Source organism: Haematobia irritans, chromosome 2, assembly GCF_050003625.1.
Source record: "Haematobia irritans isolate KBUSLIRL chromosome 2, ASM5000362v1, whole genome shotgun sequence".
Taxonomy (NCBI): domain Eukaryota; kingdom Metazoa; phylum Arthropoda; class Insecta; order Diptera; family Muscidae; genus Haematobia; species Haematobia irritans.
The window spans coordinates 89309399-89315129 of record NC_134398.1 but is presented as its reverse complement, the minus strand read 5'-3'; the positions used below and the strand labels follow the sequence as shown (position 1 = coordinate 89315129).

Sequence of the window (5731 nt, the reverse complement as noted above, 5' to 3'; positions counted from 1 at the left end):
CCCAAAAAGTACACTTTTTTATTCTCTTTGGTACAATTTAAAATTTTGATTTTTCATCCCTGATACCAATCTAAATACAAGTCGATCAGGAAGTTTGGAGCTGCTTGTAACTGTTTTGACAAAATTGTCTACAGAAGTAAAATTTTGACATTGTCTATAGAAATAAAATTTTGACAAAATTGTCTATAAAAATAAAATTTTGACAAAATTTTCTATAGACATAAAATTTTGACAAAAATTTCTATTGAAATAAAATTTTGCCAAATTTTCTACACCCAGAGAAAGGGTTGGTCGTAATTCGATCATTACAATAAGGAGATAATAACAGTAACCTATTTTTGTTACAAGAACAAAGTTTTAATTATTTCTCCCATTACCCTGCCAGCATTTCAAAGTTCCATTTCATCATCATCGCTACCACAGACTCGTAAATGTCACCACAACCATCGCGAACTGTGATGGGGGAAGCATATCAAAAAGTACAAAATGTACATGAAAGTATTTTGCCATCACTACTGTTAGAAGAGCCATTTTATTTTTTGTGAAACGCCAAGCGCAACCAACTTGTTATATTTTATTTAAATAAAAACGAAAATAAAGTTCTGAAAACATAGATATTACGCTTAAAATTGTGAAAGGTATATGGTGAACAATTTTCGACTTTCCAAATAGAATAAAGTGATCGTTTTTCAAATATTTTTCCAGCCACGCTGTCTCCATCGAAAATAAACAAACTGGCTGATAGACGCTGCAATATGTAACTTGCTACTTAAAACTCAACATCGTTCTATTATTAATGCAAAAAATTATGTTAAATGTGATGTTATATTTATAAGAAATTATAAATGTTTAATCAAATCAATAAACATCTACACAATCGAGTTTTACTTGACCACAATGATTCTTCCACAATTACCTTAAAATTCACTTTTTCTGATAGTTTGCAGGGGTTCTTATTGGCGTCCTTCGAAATTGATCCAAATAGGCACCTAATAATTGCACTGATGAGAAACTTTTTCGTAGTAACTTGGCGTGGTACAACTTCTCAATAGTGACGGCGCTTTTCCGACGAGTTTTTGATGTCGTATATGATTGTTTTCGACGTAGTGGGGATTCTCAGAAGCGCCCCCAAATTCAAAAATTGTTGGCAGGGTATATATCCAACACAACTGTAAAAAAGTTCACAAAATCAAATAGGAATTCCCATAACTATTCAATTGGTTAAAATAGCCAATGCCGATCAATTTATTTTACGTTGTTGAGCTAATCACCAGCATAGTGAGACCTACAGCATGGGAATCAACAAATGGTTAGTATAACCAAAAGTTGAGCATACTAAAACAATTTTAGTTCAATCATGGGACGCACATCGGGTAGTTGTTGCAACAAGTAAATAGTAATATCAACATTGACAATTTAGATGGTATGACGCTACAAAATTTGCAAAACGGGGAACAGCGTCACTAAATTTACTTTTTAATAGTCCGCAATAAATTGAATAATAATGTTCGCATTACCAAATATAAACTAGAATTTGGCTTAAGGTAAGTATCGCATGTTCCATAAAAATTGCAGGCTTCATACACCAACAACCACAAATACTTTTTGCGGCAAGGGAACTTTTTTATTGTATTAAGCACATAGGACGAGTCAACGGCGGTTCTAATTCGATCTGTATTTATATCTAGCGGCTTATGCTTAGTACTAAGTTCGTTTCTGCGAAAAACGAATATTTTCATATAATTTTATCTCCGTAAATAGGGTCTCAATCCCAGGAATGTTAACTTATTTATGCGAAATAATATGCCTGCCTATTTTTTCGTGCGAAAAATCCAGGGTTGTACACCCAGAAAAAAGTGCCTTCGAAACTAAAGGAAACATTTTTAATCAACATAGTTTATCCATTTTATTTCCATTAAGGTAAATTTTTGTGAGAAATAATAAAATTTACTCGTTTCAGTAAAAAAATCCTAAACTGTAAGCAGTTAGGAATAGTTCATTAACTAGAATAAGGCATGGAATTTTACTCATACTGTTTTCTTCGCTGGGTATAAGAATTTCCTACTGAACAAGAAAGTTTTATTCACCGATAACAAAGCTTTCGTAAAAATAAACAAAAAACGAACTAAAACCAAGTTTCCTCAAAATTAGTAAAATTTCTTATAAAATGATAATTGCGACTTCCTAATAGAAACTTTTTCATATATACGAACAACACTTGGCTTAGAAAAATATTTTAGTTCATTCGTACTAAGAAGTATACAATCCTTTCAAAACTTAAGGAAACAAACTTGTTAGAATATAGGAAATTTTCCTATATTTCTATTGTCTACCTGTAATCGATACCTGTCATCGTAAACGATGTGTTTGCGCGTGGGTGTAATCGATAGGTTTGCGCGTGGTTTGTTTTTTTAGTTGGAATCGCGTTGTTGTGGTATACGGAGAGATTGTTAAAAAATAATATGGTAAAATAATATAATAAATAGCAAATAAAATATATACAATATTTGTTATTTTAAATTAGTGAGAAAATTTTTCGTTTTTTTAAAATAAATCTATCAATGTCGTGACGGTGTATAAAGGAAGAAAACACCAGCAGAATAACAACCCTTTCATTTGTCTTCATTTTGGAATCTTCAAATATCAGGTAATTTTCAGTGACGCTAACCTTTTGTAACAAAAATGTTTTATCATTTTTTATATTTGTAGGTATTGAAATTGTAAAAGGAGGACAAAATCGTTAGGAAGCAACTTATTAAAAGTGAAAAGTACAAGAAGAAGATGAAAAAGTGCGTTTTACATTTGATAATATCACATGGAAATTGGAAATAGTGGAATAATAAACTAATATTTCAAGGACAGTCGATGCTGTTGATTCTTAATAAATATATTCAATATATTAATAAAACATGTCTTTTATTGAAGATAAAATTGCTTATATAAATAAATAAAATTGTATTTAAAAACGAAGGCAAGCAGTTCTAATTATGAAGTAAAAGTTTTACCACAAATATGTAAGATTTGTCCAAATGAATGAAAAAATTTCAATAAAATCATTCCATATATGAGTTCAAATCAGTTAAATTTTTTCATTCTGTAGTATAGTGGTACATAAATATAGGAAAATGTTAACTAATATATGGAATGCATTATACCTAATTTCTACGAAAATCACATCGTTCAAACAAATAAAAATGTCTTTGGCGCTATACGAAGTTCAACTTTCTTCACAATGAGTTCATTTTAACTTAAAGAAGTGGTCACTTTTTTCTGGGTGTATCAAAACAAAGATTTCGCATTTATTCCGCGCTAACGTTTTTTTGTATGGAGTATAACAGTTCAATCAAAAGCTTTTGTTGTTAGAACCTTTTGTATTTATTTTCGTAGTTTATTATGATTGTAAATGTTGTAATAAATTAATAAAATGTCAATATAACCTGCCCTTTCATTTAATTTTGTAATTTAGTTAGGGTAATAATAAAGAACATCGAGGGCGGTTGCACCAACAAACCAAACAATTAATATGAGATCGCGACAACCAATGCAAAGTTGATCCAACAAACTACCATGCAGTTACAATTGCCAGATTTTAGTTGTGCTGACAGATATCATTGATATGTTAGTTGATGGAACCACATGCTTTCGGTTAGCAAATAATTCGGTTGAGGCAACGAATTTGTTTTCTGGGTGTATAGAAATAATATTGCGACAAAATTTTCCATAGAAATAAAATTTTGACAAAAATTTCTATTAAAGTAAAATTTTGACAAAATTTTCTATAGAAATAAAATTTTGACAAAATTTTCTATAGAAATAAAATTTTGACAAAATTTTCTATAGAAATAAAATTTTGAAAAAAATTTCTACAGAAGATTTTTTTATGTGGTAGTTTTTTTTATAATTTTCTCCAAATTTTGGTAGATTATTTGTGGCTCGAATGGCAACCGTGGCTGTAATGCCTTTTTGGTGAGAAAAACTCCTAATATTAATTATTAAAGTGGAAATATTACCAGTTAGTAAAAGTATTTTACTTTTAGAACTTTTATGCAAATGAAAATTCAAATCAACTATCTGTAGTTGCAGCTCACTTAAATATATCAGAGGCGAATAATCAATACGAAATCACCACAATCATTTTTCAAAATAATACAAAGTCGTTGGGTAGACCAGATGAAAATATACAGGATGAAGAAGATGCTCCATTTAACATCAGTGACAGTGTTCAAAAAGATGTTACCATGTAATTGAAATACATATGTATGTACATTTTCGTAATATATTTTTCTACTCAAAAAAAATTTGAAGGGTATATGATGTAATCATCACATTTATTTCTACACTAAAAATGTGGAATACGTTTTTGCCGCGTGGTGGTCCTTTAGCGAAATTACTTGCGTTCCTTGAACACTAGGATCAAATTGTATTCTTCGATTGAGTTTCATTTCATTATACACACTTATGGTGTTTTCTTTCCATGGTTTAGTCAATTCTGATTCGAATTTTTCTTTGAGTTAGTTTTTGTCTCCTCAGTGCATGTTTCTTTACCAATTGTTACCTATTTAATATAAATATATTTTAACATATATTATTAATAAAAAATAAATATAAGATTCGCTTAAGTCTATACTATAAAAGTAGCATGTGCTATCGCGCTAAATTCACGGTTTCTTTTATTTAATAATCCATTTCACAGAAAATAAAAATTTTTAATAGTTACATTGGATCGTTCCCCATCAAGTTTAAAAAAATTTCAACAAAAAGACAAAATTTAGTCTGTTTTTGTTCGATTTTTTTTTTGATTTTAGCGGCTAAACTCGAACTTCGTACCCACCTTTAGCAAAAATTCATAGAAACCCTGTTTTAATTTATTTGCAATTCTTTCCATGTTCATGGGCTCCTTAATGTCGTAGTACTCAGGATAATATGCTTTAGAGGGTAATTTTGTGAAAATCAACGATAGTTGATATTTGCCCCTAGGTTCCTGATAGTCTCGAATCTATTAATAAAATTGCCATAACTTTTCACTCATTTGCATGGTACTGGTCCGCCTTCCACCACATTTTTGTAAAAGTTCCTTAATTTTATTTAAGTTTTCCATTCAGAGCCTTCTCTAGAAAATTCGCATCTTCATAGATATTTGAACTTTCTTCATTGCATTGACGGCAATTGGGAAACATAAGACGATAATCGGCTACGGCATTGAAGCGGTGACGTATTTTCTTTTCTGTGGATGCGACAACAATTTGTCGTCATCGGCTTCGTTTTCATCTCCCTCCTAGCCTTCTTCATCATCCTCCATTTCACTGGTATCTTGATCGGGTGCAACCTCTACTAATTTAGTTTTCATTTAATTTTGTATTCAATAAATTAACCAAAAAATCTTTGTTTACACTTTTTGAGACATTTTGATATTTGTTTTGATTTAGCATTTAAATGACATTTGATCTTTACTGTAGTTGCCAATTCATATTTTGACAACTTCAAAATTATCTTATCATGGTAACTCTGGTGCGACTTGCACTGATAGATGTCCTGGATAGAACACCAGTGCAACGATTCCCATACAAAAGTTGCTTCCAGTGCAAAAAGAAAACAGCCCTATTATTATACAATTGTGTTTTGGCCTTACTATTTTTTAATTTCTCCCAATTTTTTTCAGAAGAAAATATTACTATCGGTGTGCTTAGAATAATGAATCACGATCAAATGCAAGAATTGACACAAAAGTGTA

General features: G+C 30.5%; 2 long non-coding RNA genes across 2 annotated transcripts; one reads left to right on the top strand and one right to left on the bottom strand.

The window, feature by feature from the left end:
* The first annotated feature begins 2462 nt into the window (after nt 1-2462).
* LOC142225525 (uncharacterized) lies at nt 2463-2970 on the top strand. The gene is made up of 2 exons (XR_012719306.1): nt 2463-2647; nt 2710-2970. It is a non-coding gene; the product is annotated as an uncharacterized LOC142225525 (long non-coding RNA).
* Nucleotides 2971-4262: 1292 nt separating this feature from the next.
* Nucleotides 4263-5385, bottom strand: LOC142223204 (uncharacterized). Its single transcript, XR_012718623.1, has 2 exons — nt 4832-5385; nt 4263-4555 (listed from the first exon to the last, which is right to left on the bottom strand). It is a non-coding gene; the product is annotated as an uncharacterized LOC142223204 (long non-coding RNA).
* Nucleotides 5386-5731: the final 346 nt, after the last annotated feature.